This window comes from Gossypium raimondii, chromosome 13 (genome assembly GCF_025698545.1).
Source record: "Gossypium raimondii isolate GPD5lz chromosome 13, ASM2569854v1, whole genome shotgun sequence".
NCBI lineage: Eukaryota > Viridiplantae > Streptophyta > Magnoliopsida > Malvales > Malvaceae > Gossypium > Gossypium raimondii.
This window is the reverse complement of record NC_068577.1, coordinates 16960785-16979755: the sequence shown is the minus strand read 5'-3', so window position 1 is coordinate 16979755 and position 18971 is coordinate 16960785. Positions and strand designations below refer to the sequence as shown.

The 18971-nt window shown below is 29.3% G+C and overlaps 1 long non-coding RNA gene across 2 annotated transcripts; it reads right to left on the bottom strand.

Annotated features, from left to right (window-relative positions):
* Positions 1-15224: 15224 nt before the first annotated feature.
* Positions 15225-17111, bottom strand: LOC128035941 (uncharacterized). 2 transcript variants are annotated; one of them, XR_008192614.1, is made up of 3 exons: positions 16606-17020; positions 16429-16498; positions 15225-16312 (listed from the first exon to the last, which is right to left on the bottom strand). It is a non-coding gene; the product is annotated as an uncharacterized LOC128035941 (long non-coding RNA). The 2 variants fall into 2 exon arrangements; XR_008192615.1 differs by having other exon boundaries at positions 16429-17111.
* Positions 17112-18971: the final 1860 nt, after the last annotated feature.

Below are 18971 nucleotides of genomic sequence, written 5' to 3'. Positions count from 1 at the left end.
AAAACCAACAAAGAATTATTACATATTACACCATGTTCTTGCCAAAATAAAATAGCAACAGAACTCAACATCACACAAAAAAATTGGAAAATTATATGAAGATATAGTATCAAGGGCAAACATGATCAAGTGGCTTGTTGAAGGAGAAAATAACAATGAAAACCAATAAAGACAAAAGAAGCACCATTATTAATTGAAGCTAAAGGACAAAGGGAAGAATGGATATATCAAAAGCAATAAATCAAATGAAGAGACGTATTTCTACACATTAAGACAAAAAATTTAAACTATATTATTTCTAACAGCATGTGAAAACTCTTTGTATAGTAGTTACTTGCCAGCACAAAGTAATTAACCATTAAAAGACGTTTGCATATTTGTTTACATGTCGTACATTATTCAAATGTACTACAACTTTCATTAGGAGAAATCATCACACATACATGTATTTTTCTCAAGCAACATAACACTTGAGTAACAATTAATAATGACCACTGTAATGCCCAAACCCAACCCGATTCACTTGGTATTGATTTCGAGTGCTATTTCACAAAGCTAACCACTAACAAAAACAATTTACAATTTCTCATTTTTTAAACATTTGACATTTTAATTAGAAATTGATTGTATGAAAATAAGGGAAGTAATTTAAAATAATTTCATTACAATAGACTTGATACAAATCCTTAAAAAATGGAAGTTTATTTTATACAGACTCAAAAGGCGTATCTTAGACTACACTACATATCCACTGTATGCATAATAGCCCACTCCGCCACCACATTGGTGTACTCCTGGTGTTATCCCTTCAGGTGAAGTCTCATTTCAAGTACCTGAAAAGCAATAACAAATCTTGTAAGTACATGAGTAATCAGTGAGCATAACACAACAATACATTGATGGATACCTGAAATCTTATTTGAACTATTGTGCCAACCATTATTCTACATCATTGATTTCGGCGGATACCACTAGAGCATTATCATATTCTTATATGCTAGTTATCATGCTCTTTTCATATTCAATTTTCCTATCTAGTTAACTGAGGAATCCTTCAAAAACTTCTATAAATCTCTTGTCATATAAATTCTTTACAGACATATCATTCGAGTCCAATTCCAAAAACCATGTCTTAACACATACTCTTATTTGAAATAGTTGTTCAATAAAATTTATCATGGGGGAATACATAAATGTTTGGCGAATACCTTTGTAGAACTAGATACCATCCATTTCATCTTTAGACATATTCTGGTTCAACACTATAGAAGAGTACTACTAAACCATTCAGACGAATTCCATATCATATTATATTAGAATCCCATAACTCAAGATAACATTAATTCAGATTTATAAAAATTCTAAAAGGAGATTCAATAACCCCTCACTTTCCATATTTACATATCATCATAACAGATACCATTCTTAACTCAGAACATATCAATACCTCTTCTTAACCATACTTACTACAGAACTAAAAGAATTTACTCTTATATTACCATAGAGATAGACCTTCAGACACAAATCATACCAGACATTCTTGACAGTTCACTCTACGTAGACCTAACAGAGCACGCCATACAGGAAATCATATAAAATCTCTTATTTACTGTCTCGGGAGGCTCCACAAAACACATCAAAGGCAAACAAACGATATACTGAACATGTCACAAGTCCTTATTATAGGATACACTCTAAATTAATCTAATCAGAGTATGCCAAAAAGGTGATTCATTCAAAGTACGCCACAAAGGCAGACAAGATGGCACATAGGCATCCTAAAATTGTCATGTTCATATGAACTTTTCGAAACTCACATTGAGTAAGGTTTGCCCATCACTGCATTGGGACACACAGAGAACCCCATTAGATAAAATGTTGTTCAACAATTCTTTTTCAGAATATGTCATGGCCATGGAATTTTCCCTTCAGAGTTTCATATCAAAGTTCATGTTTATTGTCCTGACGAACTTTCTTTTTTACAATCGCGGTGACTCGACTCACTTTACAAACTCTATGAACCAGACACATGCTAGACCCAAGATTTCATAATTTCATAACACTCTTCATACATCCCATAAAACTTATTTTCAAGTAGACTAACTTATATCTTAATCTAATCATAATTGTATTCCTATAGTTGTATAAGTATCATATTCATACTATACTATCCATGATTTTCATTTTCCATTTTGATCACTTTTATATAGATATATTTCATTATGAACAATATGCAAGCAAGATTCAGAGTAGAAACTCATTGGATTCTCACTTACTACAATTCAAAATTCCAGTTTCAATATATGCATCTTGAACAAGCAACAACCACTACTTAGAAACATGATTTCACTATTACTACCCTTGTATATACAAATTACTTATCATATCAATCGCTGACAATATCATGTAGAAATCTTATACTTACAGTCTTACTGTTCAATCACCACATACAGATTCAAACATTCAAAATTTAACATAGAGAGTTCAAATACTTACCCTGATATGAAATAACCTCTAATCATAAAAGAACCATAGCTTCTAGATCATCTATGTAAGATACATTCATACTTAAGAAAGGTTTCAGTAAATACCACTTAAAGAAGAGGAAGAAGAAAGAAGAAGCTTTTTAGAACTCATCTCTCATATATAAATATGACTCCACTTACTTAGTGGAATTTAACAAGTGTCATACGTTTCAGAACTTGCCTTCTTATTGGCCTATAGTTTCTGAGGGAAATATAAATAATCACTTTATAATCACAATTATCAAGCTAGGCTAGCTAGTTGATTTCTAACCAAGTTACTCAGAATCTAACTAACATAGTATTCCGTACAAACCAGGCGTACTATACCTTTGGTGAATATTCATTCCGTACTTATCCTTTATTAATTAACACGAACTTCCCCTTAATAAAGCAAAATATCATGAAGTCAAATTTTTACTAACTCATGTGGCAGTTACTATATGCCCACATGTATATGCCAAAATAATCATATGGGCAGATAACACTATGCCAGGCAAACTATTTACTACTATACGTCCAAAACTTTAGGCCCACCAGATTTGGGGTGTTACTACCACCATTTCAACAGATTAAAATGTCACTAAGATTCACTTAGCATACCTCTATGTCGCTAAAATTGGATAAAGCTGACACTTTATATATCTGATCACCCAAAAGTTAAAAAACCCAACTGTCATTAACTAATTCAGGGGATAATTCATTGAATTCCCTTGGGATAACCCATTTAAACTACTTAGATGATAATTCATTAAATTCTTTCAATTGATAATTATAGAATCTCTCAAGACACAATACTTTAAAAACCTGTTTGAAGATAATTATATATCAGCATTTCACAATAGCATCTTCTACAAAATTGCATAGACAACAAATCAATCAAACATAATGGTTTCATCAAATGTTTCCCCCACGTATGACTAAATCATGCAAAATCATCTGCAAAATATTCTCCTACAACCTCATATATACTTAATACATCAATGGATCTAGATTTTTAGGCCTTCAACCTATCACTTTATAATTGCTTTCGAACATGGGGGACATATTGTTTAACCATAAAGTATAAAGTCAAAAATAAGGGATAAACCCCGCATAAAGGGATCAACCTAAGAATAAAAGATGGATAGATGCCATGAAGAAAAGGTACGTGAAATCCCCATCAAGGCCAAAAATAGTACCTTTCAAATAATCAAAAAGTTAGAGTAAGTTGTACATGGTCGAATCACCACTACCAAAGAAAGGCATCACCTCAGCCAATTAGCAGCAAAGAGTGATTATACTTCAGACACCTTTGCACACTCCCATGCAATTGATATACCTATAATGAATCCCATATGAGGTATATCTGTTTTAGGGTAAGAACCAAATCTTTGCTCCCATATTGCTTTTTATTCTAAAATGTTCTCATTTTTTACTTAAGCATCAAAGAGCGTCTCTGTCACATCCCAAAAATAAGGTTAAAAGAATTGGGTTTGTGGTTGACTTATTGATTGGATTTAAGCTTGAATACGCATGATTGTTAAAATGTGTGAATGTATGTTTTATTGTAACTAAACATGATTTGTACGATCTATGTATGATATACGATATGTTAGAATAGGAAAATTGGCATGAAAATACGAAATACTATGTATAGGTGTCAATGTATCATATGTAGGTTGGGCATGTTTTGTTATCTTTGCAATCGAGTCTTGATTTTTATGCTTTGCAATTGGAGTCCCTAAATGCTATGAAATGACTTGAAAATTCGTATAATTAAGCCTTAGTTGGATAATTCCATAATTTCACCCTCGATTTTACAAAAAAAGTTTTACTAAAATATTTTACTAAAATTACGATTTAATCCTTAAATTTTACTTTAAATAATTAATTAAAGAATTAAAATAATATAATCAGGTTTTATTTTATTAATTATTCTAAAATGAAACTTTATTATGAGGTTTAATTTGAAAATAGTGTGTTAGGACCTAATTGGAAAAGAGGAGAAATAGAGAGCGACCAAAAAGGGCAAATTGCCCAATTATTAGGAAATTAGTCTTCCACTAGGAATTTTTATTGTCTTCTTCTTCGTTCTCCTAACCTAAACCCCTATCCTAAGTTTTGAGAGTAATTACTTCAAAGAATTTAATTATTTTTAAGTTATGTTAATTAGAAATTATGTCAATTAAGTATCTTATTTATTGATTTAATAATGTTATGTATAGTATTATCGAGAGAAAGTAGTGTTGATGATACAAATTTTAGTTTAAGTTATGAAATTATGGTAATTTACAATAATAAGTGGAAAAATGACTAAATCATAAAGTTAATAAAGTATGTTATGACATTGTATAAAGTGGAAAGAGGGTGAAGTGAAAAAAGGTTAAAGTTATGGTGTTATAAGAGATAATTTGTAAACTAATAAATAATATGTAAGTTGAGTCCCTTCCCCCCATTTCTCTTCCTTTTATTTTCAGTAACTAGGATAAAAACCACACTAAAATAAATAATATTGGGGGTAAAAACTAAACAAGAAATAGACTTAGGCCTAATGGTTAGCAAGTTAGAACCCTTTTGGAGGTCCTAGATTCGAGTCACTCCTTCCACTTTTATTTTGGAAATTCGACAAATCCCTTAAAAATAAACAATATGTACAATTAAGTGTCAAAATTAAGTAAGAAATAGGCTTTAGGCCTAATGGTTAACACGCTAGTATCCTCCATTGGGCACCCAAGTTTGATCCATTCCCTTCCTTTTTCATTTCATAATTTTGCCAAAAACACCTCAAAACACATAAATATATTAAGCATAAAAAATAAACAAGAAATGGACAATAGCCCAATGATTAAGGCGTTAGTTCCCCCTTGAGAACCTGACTACAAGGTTCCTCCTCCTCCCCTTTCATTTTAGTTTCAATTTTTAACAAAACATTGGGAAAATTGCAAGTGCAGGGTTCACAAACCCTAGGAATTTAACAAATTCTTTCCTAATTAGAATTCATATCTTGCCCTTCCTTAAAATTCTAATAGAATTAGAATTCTACCATCTTTTTCTCTTCTTTTCCTAATTAGAATTTCATATTGTCCCTTTTCAAATTCTAATAGAATTTGCTTTCTATCTTTCTATTTATTCTCTTTTTCTTTTCTTTCCATTTTCTTTACATCATATTTTCATCCTAATTTTTGATAATTACTTTGCTCTCCTGAATCAAATCGTTCCCCCGTTTGTTGATTTCTACCAGTATTTAGATTGTCATCAAATAGCTTCCAAAAATTGGTAAGTGCATTAGTTTCAATGATTAGATCTCAAACTACTGTAATATCATTATCCCATGTTAATATTTCGATCCAATTAATTAATTTCTTCAAAATTTTACAAATCTTGATACCAAACGTTAATTGTGTATATTTGTCATTGAAAGATCGGATTTAAGTGAATCTGTGGTGAAAGCTGTGTGTTCTTTTACAAGTAAACCGGGGTAAAATCTTTCCTAGGATAGGACCACATAGTCTACTAAACGGGCATCTAGACCATACGACCTTTCACACAGCCATGCCCCCTGAAACCCTAAGATAGTTTGAATCCCACACAACCCAAAACCATTCACCTGGCTTGCCACATGATTGTGTCTCCCCTATATCTTGATTTTTCAATTACCAAACGACTACGGTCTATTACAATGTCTGGCCGCACGGGCGTGTAACCCCTCCACATGGTCTATAGAATCCCACACGGCCTAGTCACATGATTGTATGTCCCATATTTTTCATATTTTATACTTTTTACTCCCATATTTGTTCAGTTTAGTCCTTGAATGGTTCCCAAACTATTTTTAGTGTCTTATTTTACTCAATTAAATCCCTGATAATATTAATCATAATAGAATCCATGATATGATTGACTGAAATAATAAAAATTTCTATTGCATCTGTATTTGTGATTGAACGTATAACATGCCTTATGTTGCCGTTAAATAGAACACATAACAAGCTAGACTTTTTACTACTGAGTTGATATGTTAAAAGCATATTAAATGTTATTGTTTTGATCTATTTTGAGCATGGCATATTGTATTGCATAGGATGGGACGTTATGAATGGAGGAAGTATTAGCAATTTATCTACATTATTTTGTTGTGTTCCTATAGCCATAGGCAGATTCCATCTACAACAGTCCTGATGTGTATCCATAGCTATAGGCAGATTCCATCTGCGGCGTTTTTGTTGTGTATCCAAAACCTAGTATAACGCCCCGAAATTGGGGTTAGAATTATTCAGGTTAGTTGGTTGGATCAGTGGTTCTGTAGGACTGTTAAGTTTGTTTTTGTGCTTTAGGAGGAAAATAAGTCTGGTGGTTCAGTGGTTAGCTCTTTGGTAGCTTACCTTTGGTTTCGGGTTCAAGTCCACGTGTTTGCAATGTGGGAATTGGTTTTAGAATTTTTGGTTCTAATTCTTTAAAATTTTGTAATTTAATTTGAAGGGTTTTGACTAATCTGATATTGTTATTTTATTTGGAAATATATTTTAAAATAATTTGAAGAGTATTTTAAATTATTTTACTTTATTTATTTTATTTTTATTATTTTATTATTATTAAAATTTAAGTGAGAGAAAAGTGGGAAAGTTTTTAAAAAAACTCCCGCGTTTCTCTTCTTCTTTCCCACATTGGTCACTTTCTTTTCCTTTTGGCAAATTTAAAATTTTATTTTTTTATCATTAATTCTTCTTATTTTTTTGTTTGTTTTTTATCCTTTGAGTGCCATTGCTCATTAAATATAAAGGTTTTAGTATTTTGAGTTGTTCTGTTGATTTCAATAATTTTTGGTTAATTGTTTTTTGTTTTTCAAGACTTTATTTGGGTTCTTGCCTTGTTTAATTAGGTTTTTAAGGGGGTAAGTATCGTTGTAAGGATTCTATCAATTGTTTTGGAATTTTCTATTTTGTTGCAAGCGAAAACTTGCTTGGTTTTGGGTATTTGTGTAATTGAGTTTTTAGTTGGATTGTTGGTGACGAATTGGTCGGTTCTTAGTACTATGAGTAGCTTATTTCATGTGTGTTTCTGAAACTACTATAGTTAGGGATTGTTTTGATGTTGAAATTCACGGATTTCAGTCAATTTCGGTGTTGCCTTGTTTTGTAATTTTTGTTATGTGTTTGTAAATTGACTCGTTTTAGTTCCTGTGTAATCCAACACTCGTTTAAGCCTATGTAAGTGTGCTTGGAATACCATTACTGATTGAGGGAGGTCTAGTAAGAGAGTATTACGGTTTGATTTGAGATTTGTTTATGGATTGCTTGATTTGATCACATTATTTGCATAAATGTTAAATGTGTTGTTTGATAATTAGAGACATACAATGTTGTATCACTATTTTGAAACTAATTTCGAGCATGTCCGATTTTGAAATAGGCTAGTCCGAGCTGTTTTTCAGTAAGGATAATGGTTAATGAAATTAGAAAAAAAAATAATTTTATTCATTTTTGTAAATAGTTTGCATCTGCATTTGGGTTTGGGATATGTTTGAAGAGAAGGAAGTTTGCTTTGGTAGTTTTACTACAATACCACATTATTATATATATGTCAGCTTAGCTGCATATTTCTATTTGAGTGGCTTCAACCTACTACCGTGGTGTATAGGGTGGATGGGCTACCGTAACCCTTTGTGGTGTACAGGGTGGATGGGCCTACCATTGCCCAGTTGTGTGTAGGGTGGTCGGGTGTGGTTGGGTGAGAAATTTCGATTTGTTGCATATTTTACGTATATAATTTTATGTTTGTATATATTAACGTTGGGACATGTCTGATAGATTAATGTAATTGTGTTATGTATGTTAGTAGAGACTATTCATATATTTGGTTACCGGTTTTAAATTCTAGTATGACATATGTATTTACTTTTTCTGAAACTATTTTTGTTCTGTTACATCATCAATTATCTCTTGCCTAAGTTTCAGTCTCACACTGAACTCGTGTAGCTCATCCCTTTTAGTTTCTCCGTTTCAGGTATTTTACGAGATTAGTTTGTGGACTCGGCACATCAGAGGTCTCAGAAGGTTTTTTTTGTGTTGGTTCGGTTTAAATAAGATTTCCATAAGATTAGTATAGTGATTTTTAATCAATTTGTAAGGCAATTGTATAAACTGTGGTATGGGTTATTGCTACTTGATTTGGTTTTAAAATATTCGATGCCACTCATGGACTTAATTTCATCAAATTTTATTATTCATTTTATAAACATACGAGTTTTAAGGTATTAATCTGTGGGTTTTTTTACTAAAAGATGACATCAAATTTTGCCGCTGCAATTCCATTTTGAAATTTTAGTTTTTCTCAAAACTACTACTCTGCTTTGATTACAAAATTAGTACAAAAATAGTAACTTGTTTTTGAACTGGTTTGAAGTGATAAAATGGTTTAATGTAATTAAATCTTATTTACGGTTTCAGTAATTTGTAAGAGAAAAATATTTTCGAAAAGAGTTTTTGTGTTTAAAACAATGATTTTGTTTTCAGCCATTTCGATGGCCAATGTGACCTTCGGAATTCGGTGAAAACTTTTGGGCCGGGTTTTGGGGTGTTAGTCCCAGTGGTAGCTATTACCCGCAAACATGTTGTTCATCCACAGCCAATGGTAGATTTTACCTGCAATATTTTGCTATGTATCCACAACCATAGGGAAATTCCATTTGCGATGTTTTGTTGTGTGTACATAGCCATTGATAGTTAATCTACAAACTATTGGTGGTTAAACCACAATCCGATGTGTTGGTGGTTGGAGTTCAGGGGAACTCCCATTGTGGTGTGTAGTGGTGGGGTAGGATATTTTCTGTTAAAATCGAAGTTGTATGGAATCCACAAAAACATATGCATACAAAACTGGAATTTCAAATATGGCATTTATATATATATATATGTATATTGTTGAATGATCTGAAACATCCATATTATGATATTGTCATTGTAAGTTATTTTTGTGTGGCATATTTTTGTATGTTTAATCATTTGCACTGATTATCTTGTGATTGAACTCACATTGAGTGTCATAGCTCACTCCCCCATTTATTTCCATTCTTATAGATAACCCATTAGGTTAGGATGTGGAAGCGAAATCCGGAGCGTCTTGGCTCTATTTTAGTTAATAAAATATTTCAAAAATTATTATTTGATCTTTTAATTATTCAGAGACTGTATTATTTTATTTTAAACTATAGCATGAGACGTATGGTTTTTTTTCTTTTAGCATGCATGAAATTTAATTTGATTTTAGGATATCGAAATATGAATATTAATTAATTGTGCATGAACTTCGGTTTTTATTAAAAATACAGACAATTATAACTTTTCCGCTGCTAAATTATAGTTAAGAATTTCAAATAGTAAATAAACTAGTAAATAACTAAGTTTTTTTTCCAAAGATAAACAAACATTTTAAAATGATTGTTTTCAAAACTCCGGTAGCTTATCGGGCCATTTCGGTGGCTAATGTAATCTTCCGAATTCGAGTATAACGTCTAAGCCGGGTTGAGGAGGTTACAATCTCGGAGCATAAGTTTTGACACCCTTATAGTCACCCCTTTGTTTTGCAAATTTTCTACCTTCTAGGTCAAGCTTATTTAAGCCTATCAATATCCTTAAGCAGCTAAAACATGTGCATTAATTGATATTTATTAGATAAATCTTAATGTAATAAAATATTATTAAAATAGGAATATTAAAATATAAACTTATTTTAGTGAAATACTAGAAAAAGTCTGAACAACAAACACGATTAGCACGACTTGTTCCCAAGTTACACCTGAGGTTGTGAACAACTTGACCATCAGGTCATCACATGGGGTTCTGAAATATAAAGTTTTAATCTACACTTGTATATATATATATATATATATATATTATGAATTATATATAGATTTACGTGGTAGAGAAATTTGTAGTTTTAATATATATATATGTGGTATAACATAAGATAGCAAAATTTGCCATCACTAAAATTGAGATTTTGCTGCCTAATTAAGTCTTAATTAGCACTAAGTTCGATTATTGATATTTAGATATAGTTTAAGGTAGTTAAATCTTTGTACTCTTTATAACATCATTCCATTATAATAATTTAATTTGTTATAGAATCGATTTTTAAATTTTACTTTTACCTTTTAATATCTTTTATCTATAACAGAAGTAACCATAAAATATGACATTCACTATTAAATTATTTTTTTCAAACATCTTCTCTTATATTTTAATAAAGTTAGTTATATTCCTAAGAGAAATAAAAATAATAAATTTTAGTTAGAATATTATTTCAATAAAATGCTTCATTTTAGATAAAATTTATTAATCATATTTTATTAAGTGAAAATAGTCTTTAATAAATTGAACAAATTTGTAAAATTTATTAAATATGGTTTAAATATAACTAATTAATAATATATCATGATTTTAAATTTGAAAATTTAAAGAAAATCAAATATGATCTAAATCACAAATATTATTATAGGTGTCTCCGATGTTATAATAGGTTCTTTAGATGTCGTTATAGGTGTATAACAACTACCTCTCTAAAACATTCAAAATTTTGGCAGACAAATGGGGTTGTTATAGAGAGAAATGAGTGTATATTTTTTTATAAGAGAAAACAAGCAAGAATTGTTCAGGGTTTGAATTTAAAATTGGTATCAATTGAAGCTTGAAAACAAATTCTTTACAAATTCGCCTGAGATTCGGTTGGCTATATAATTTTATTATATACTAAATTATGACACACTCACAATGTCATTAAAAAATTGAATCATAAATATGTATAAAAAATTATGTTGTAAACAAATAAGTTTTTTGGTTGAATTGATAGAGTTGAGTTTGGGGAGACTAAGATGTTTGAGGTTCAAGCTCTTTTGTGTATTGATAGATTAACTGTCACAACAATTCAATTGGGCACAAATATAGACATAAACACATTATACCTAACAAAAGTAACTATATTTGATTAGATTATGACACACCCAATGTATGGATGAAAAATTGTATAACAAATAAATTTAGAAGAAACTTATATTGAATACAAATGAGACTTTTGACAGAGTTGGTAAAGTTAATAATTTATACACCATGATGTATAGGTTCAAATACTGTCATAAGTCGTTTTAAATTGATTTATAGAGATTTATGTGTAATATATAAAAATATAAAAGATTTATTACTGAGGTTTTAGAGTTTACAATGAGGTCTATTCTAAATTTTAGACTTCGTACAATTAAATTAGTATTCAATTGATTCATGATAGTTACTCAATTAAAAGCGTAAAAGCTTTATATATAAAATAGATAAGGTTTATTTTGAGATTTGGGTTGATTAGTTTAGAATTAGGTTAGATCCCATTAATTTAATTTACTATTCCACCCACTCTTTGATGTTTTGTTTTTTATTTTGTTCTTACACATATGTCTTTATATCTTTGCACTAATCTACACAAACTTGGGCAAGTTCCATTGATTAGTTGCACTATGTGGATGACATGAATTAAAGCACATTTTTCTTTAATTTTCTTATCTTGTTGAGAGCAACCATATATGAAAGAAATTATTCCAAGTAGTCGAATTCTTATTAATTCGCATGCTTAAGTTTTGGAGTATTTAAGTTGATAAAGTAGGTAATATTCACTTTGTCAGTATGACGTTGTGTTTAACCTAACATCCTTGGGAAGCTAGTTGTGCCGATAACTTTATCTCATAACTACTTTCTTTTTCAATCCAAAAAACGCGTAATCTTAATGAGATAATCACAAACATTTCTAATCTACCAAACCATGGTTTCCTTGGAAATTTATGAAAAGCTTAATTAAAAAAACTCTACTCAAGTACCTAATTTTTAAGTTATTTTTAAAATCTTTATCTTTTTATAGAACTAGTTCCCATGTTATATGCATAGTATGTGATTTTACTGTTTTTAAATAATAATGGATCTAATTTATAATAAAAATCTAAAAATAATTGAGAGAATAAAATAATATTTTAAAAGTAATGGAAATAAAAGAGTGGTTAACAGTCTATAGTAAAATATTATGTAATTAGATAAAATAACTTAACATTGGAATATAAATCAAAATTTCACCTACAAATAACAATTATTTTAATACTTTATTACTTTTCACATAATATTTTACACAGCACAATGATAAACAACAATTCAAAAATATGGAAGTATTATTAAAATTAAATAATAGTAAAGCTATCAAATATCAAATGTTAATAACTAAACATATCAAATAATAATGAAAATCATACCTTTTATAGAAAACAAAAGCATTAAATAATGCTAACATATGATTTTTCAGTATTTTTTATATGTTATTTTGAATGAAAATGTCTTACTAATATAAATAAGTGAGAATTAATCTAAAACAATAAGTATAATATGGATCCAAAGTTTAATTAACTGATAATAACTATTACATTGATAATGAAAACTTTATTAATAAATAAATATTGATTATTAAATTTGTACATTGTAGATTAGATTACCAATATATTGATATCATCCTTTTTTTATATAATGTTAATCTCACAATTTTATTAATTATAAAAATATTTTAACATTATTAATTATTATATATTTAAAATAAAATAATATTTATATATATTATATTTATTTGATAAAAAATTTGGATTTTTATTATTTTTAATTTATCCAATGATTTTTATAAATTTATAAATTTATAAATTAATAATATATTATATTTTTTTAAGTATAACTTTTAAAAGATATTGCCAACTTAATTAATTTCACATTAATATACTATTATATTAATTAATATTACTTTTTTAATTATCACATAATAATATTAATAAAGAACCCCATGTGATGACCTGATGTCAAGAGTGTTCACTGCCTTAGGTGTGACTTGGGTTCAAGTCGCACTAATCGTGTTTATTGTTTAAGCTTTGTCCAATAAAATATTATTTTAATGTCAATTTAGTAATATAATTAACAATAAAGAATATTTTTATCAAATTAAAAACAATTTCAGACTCATGCTTTTATATTAAAAAATAAAGAAAATGTTTTAGTACTAACAAGTGGCTAGCTCAATAATCACGCACTATATTGGATAGATATATAATATTTTTTTGATAAAATACCTAAAACTATTCATGATTCTTTCTCAATCTTAAAATAGAAGAATAAACGCATTTTAGCGCGCTTGAACCCATATTGTCTGTACTAACAATAGTACCAATATCAATTGAGCTAGAATTCAACCAATTGGAAAAAATTATACTAACATACTAACTGTTTAAAAAAGGTAGACAAAAGTAATTTTTCACATTTTATTAAAAATTAAATTAGTAATATGGTAGTCTTCACATATATGGTTAATTGTATAATTCAATCTAATTCACGTTATATTTTATACAAATTGGTACTATTAAAGTTGTGTATAAAGTTTTCATTTGTGCTTGACTAAAGTGATTTGGTCGGTAATTTTAATTAACACTTATAAGAAATCATATGATATTCTACAAATTAATGAAAAAAAAGATTTTGTTTTAAAAAAATTAAAATAACCCAATTCCATCGTTTTCATTGTGAATGCTTTCAATTTGTTTTTTTCCTCTTAGTTTGTAATTTTATTTTTTGACCAATTTTAGTGGATTCCATGAACATAGCCTAGAACTATATTTGTCAAACAATTTTAAGAAAAAAAAGTGACATCCATTTTCATCATAAAAATAGAGTGGAAAAAGAAAAAAAGAAAAGGAAATTCTTCGAAAACTTTACTTGGAAATATTCTTTTTGAACATTTTCAGGGATTTTTAAAAACTAATTTAATTGAGGTGCCTCATTTGATGCTTTAAACGAGAGCGCTATCAAATTGGGGAAAACCCCAAAATCAGGTGATAAGCTTAATTATATGTGTAAAAATGATAATATGAAAGCATTGAGTGACAGACAAGTTATGTTTTTAAATTTCGGATGAGATTCGTAATTAATATGCCGTTGTTGCCCTCAACTTAATTCATTAATTCATTTATTCCCATACTTAATCTCATTAATAAATGTATTCAGAAAAAGTAAAAATCTCATTAATGGTGAATACATCCCCTTCTTCCTTATGCCAAGTGTCATTTTCAAATTTATTCAAACAATAAATATTACCATTTTAAATCTTCTGGAACATTTCTAGCATAGTTCTTATCCAATTTTCCAATGGTGCGAATTGTGATATTGTTTTTTAACTAAAGTTAAAATATCATAAAAGTTATTTTAATCTCCCAAATCCCGCATAAACTTTATGATCGAATTTCTAAGGTTACATTAGCCATTGAAATGTTCAAGTAAAAACGTTTGGTTAAATTCGCTACTTTCATTTAATTTTCGGAAAAATTTAGCATGGTTGCATAAGCTTTGTTAAAAACATCTGGTTATTACATTATTTGTAAATTAAATTCAATTTCACTCTAAAGACGCGTTATTTGAAAATAAAAACCCTCACTAGATTTTGTCATTAATCTTTTTGAAAACTACTTTTCATCATTTTCCAATGGAAGAAGTGTTGCTTTTGATCTTTTTTTTTTGAAAATCCATATTTTAAATTATATTAGGCCGATTATTAAATTTGTTCAATTTCCATCAAATTATCTCATGCATGCAAAATCCCAATTAAAAATAACTCATACCACAATCTATACTTAAATAAAATTACAATCCCAAAATAATACCAAAATAAATAAAATAAATTTTAAAATACTTTATTATGAAAAATTTCAAGATGAAATCTCTGTACACCGAATCCGGCCCTAGTCTTGAAGGTTATCTGTAAAGAGTAAATTAGCGATGAGCTTAAAAAGCTCACTGTGAGTCTAAGCAATATAAGCAGTCAATCAGTCAAGAGGCATACAATCATTATAATAGTTCATACAATTTTATCACGACATATCAAACTCAAGTATACTGCATGCTTAATGATTTAGTGCAATAATCCTACCCATCTTTCTGCTACACACCATGAATTTTCCAGAACCCGTCATCCGAACACCAAAGCAATAAGAGCCGAAGCTTGGTATGGTTAAACCACCAGTATCAATATGCAGATAAAATTGCCAGTAATATACGATAAGTTGCCAATACTCCACAATACTCGAGGGTGCAGTATATTGACTAACCAATGTTGCGGATTCGTCAGTACTCCATGGAACTCCTCCGTTACTCAATCAATACCCAAAAACATTCAATGAAATATAACATATCAATGGTGTAGCATATCATGCTATTGGATAATAGTAAAATATCAATGGCATGCTCATCATGCTTTCGATTTAACAATTTCGGTGGCATGCTTATCATGCTTCAGGTTTGAAAATCTTAATGACATGCTTAATCATGCATTCATTAACAGTATGAATGCTCATCATGCTTTCGATTTAACAATTTCGGTGGCATGCTTATCATGCTTCAGGTTTGAAAATCTTAATGACATGCTTAATCATGCATTCATTAACAATATCATGTCATACAAATCAGAAAATACATTAACAGTAATTACAGTCGGCACCCACACAATCTTTTAATCTCAATTAAGGCCCTTAAGGATTCAACCACTACTCATTTTTAGTACTCACCTTAACTAACCCTTTTAATCCACTCATGATTGTTCGGCCATGCACAAATCAACATGTATTTTGGTTTATCACGCACATAACATTATTAAATATGGTCAATTAAACACCTAAAGGTTAGACCCAAAGGTTAAACCGAACTCTGTCGCTTTTCCGTAACTCTTACGCTTGAGATCTAATTAGCTCCAACTCTGATCTGTACCCAACAAGGTTTAATCATTAAAAATTAGCCCCTTAACATCCATATAGGGTTCGACCAAAGCATCAATTTTAACCAAAATTTCAGATATGAAGTTGTAACTTAACACTTACTCTATTTGGCTTATAGTTGCGAACAGTTCACCAAAGCTATTGTTGATCTGAGGGGTTTGGATTTTTTTATCTTGAACCAATCAAACATGAAAAAATTAAATTGGTGAGACCCGACTATCACAGAATAAGAAAAAGAAGAAAATAACTTAGATCTGATTACCCAAAAATGTTACTTACACTTCCCGTTATGGATCTGTGGTAACATTTTACATAGAAAATATAAGTACTCACCAACGAGTGACAAAAAGAGATTTGGCCTAGGGCTTATAAGGTAATTTAGACAAAAATAAAATGTGACAAGGGGAAGGCAAAGAAGAAGGAACAATGGGCAGCACAACAAGAACGGTGGTTGCTCACCACAGCGACGGTAGAGGAGGAAAAAGAAGGGAAACAATGACAAAAACAATGATGATCAAAAGTGGACAGCAAGGTGCGATAACAATGGTGGAAAAAAATTGTCAACCAAATGGCCAAGGAGACTATGACAATGATGGGAAAAAAGAGGAGAATGGAAAAATGGAAGGGGAAAAAACGAAGAAGAGAAAAGAGCTAGAGAGGGGGAGGGGGAGGGCAATAGGGGAAAAGAAGAGAGAAGAGAGAAAAGAGAAAAAAAAAAAAAAATCAACATAAAATTACTTTAATTTTTTTTAAAAAAAATAGCATTTAGATAAAATCTTTGAATATTCAAGTTAATCAAATTTTTCTGTGTTTGAGTCAGACTAAAATCTAACAACTTGTTAGGGTGGACACCATATGCTTAAAAGAATAAAAATTTACGAGCAAGGGGAATTGAACTCGGTTTGGTACTTACACTACTTCTTAATCATTACATAAATTACTCATTCTTACTATAATTTTACAATTTTATCAATTAGAAATTCAGGATGTGACAATTTTATTTAAAAAAATAAAGGGATAAATACCAAAATTATACATGAACCATGGTTTAATGTGTAATTGTATATATGAACTTTGATTTTGTGTATTTTATGTGCAATTTTATACATGAAATTTTGATTTGATCCAATTCTTGTAAATTATTAACACAATTATTGATATAACATCATTTTATGTTTTTATATTGCATACATAAATAATTATATTTATTCAATATAAAATAAATTGATGTATTTATTTCCTTAAATATGTATGATTAAATCAAAATTAAAATTTTAAGTATACATTTGAACCATAATTAGAGTTCACATGTATAATTGCACCAAATTAAAGTTCATGTAATTTGGAGATTTATCCCAAACATAAATGATAAAACTTAAATCAGAAGAAACTATGGCCAACTAAAAGAAATTATTCATGACGGAGCAAATGTCGACCTGGAGCAAATTTAAAAGGCTAGTAGGTCTTAACTCCCTAAATTTTTAAAATTTTATTTAAGTTCTTTAGGTTTTAGAAATTTTATTTTGATCTTAAAATGAGTGTGTAAAAATGATAAATTTATGCTTAGCTCTTCAAAGTTTTTCAAATTTTTTAAAATTGACTTTTTTATAGATTTTATAGATTTTATGATAAATTTAGTGACATATTTAGTTTAATTTGGTAAACTAATACAAATAGTATCTAAATATTAATTTGTAAAAATAAAGTTCAATAATTACAATATCTAAGTATAAATAGTATTTAAATATTAATTAGGTAAAAAAGTAAACTTAAATAATTATAATATCTAATACAAATTGAGCATTTAACTTATTTTGCTTTTTCTAAATTTCAGTCATCAAGACTATCCCAAATTTGAAAATACCTTGTTGAAAGTAGCTCGACCCATACGGGCCGAACCTACTTTAAACATGTATTTTTTATAAATATCTCGACCCTATCTTATCAACAAATCTAACTTAGCTCCTGCTCTCTACACATCATTCCTCGCCTCCTTTTGGGTGGTTGGGTGGTGTTGGTCATAAGAGTGAGTTCGATTCAGTTAGACTTTTTGAATTTTTTAAATTGTCTATGATAATTTAGTTCGGTTTTTTATTTTTGGCTTAAGGGTGTAAAAAACCCTCAAACTTTTAAGAAAAAGCAATTAAACCATTGTTTTTTTTGCACTCAATTTGTAATCTCCCCAGCTCGGCCTAGACATTAGACCCAAATTCGAAAGATTACATCAGCCACCGAGATGGCCTACCATAGTTATCAGATTTTTAGAAAATAATTATTTTAAAAAATTATTTAATTTAGTAAAAGAACTTGGTTTAAATGTCGATTTACTATTCCTGAATGTTTTAATTAACATCTAGCAGTGACAAAGATGACATTTACTTACGTATTTAATAAAACTGGGATTCATGCATACTAATTACTAATCAAAACATAATATCTTAAGAGTTCAAATAAAATGTCATGTAGAATAAAGACAAACCTAAGTTTTAAATCCCATGCCACAATTCAAATAAAAGATTATGGTCCTCGAATAATAAAATATATCAAAAGATTAAGCCCTAATAAATTGAAAATAGAATGGATTGTACCGAGACCCTTCGGATGCCATGCCCGTGTCCTAACCTGTTATCTGTAAGGATAAAAAT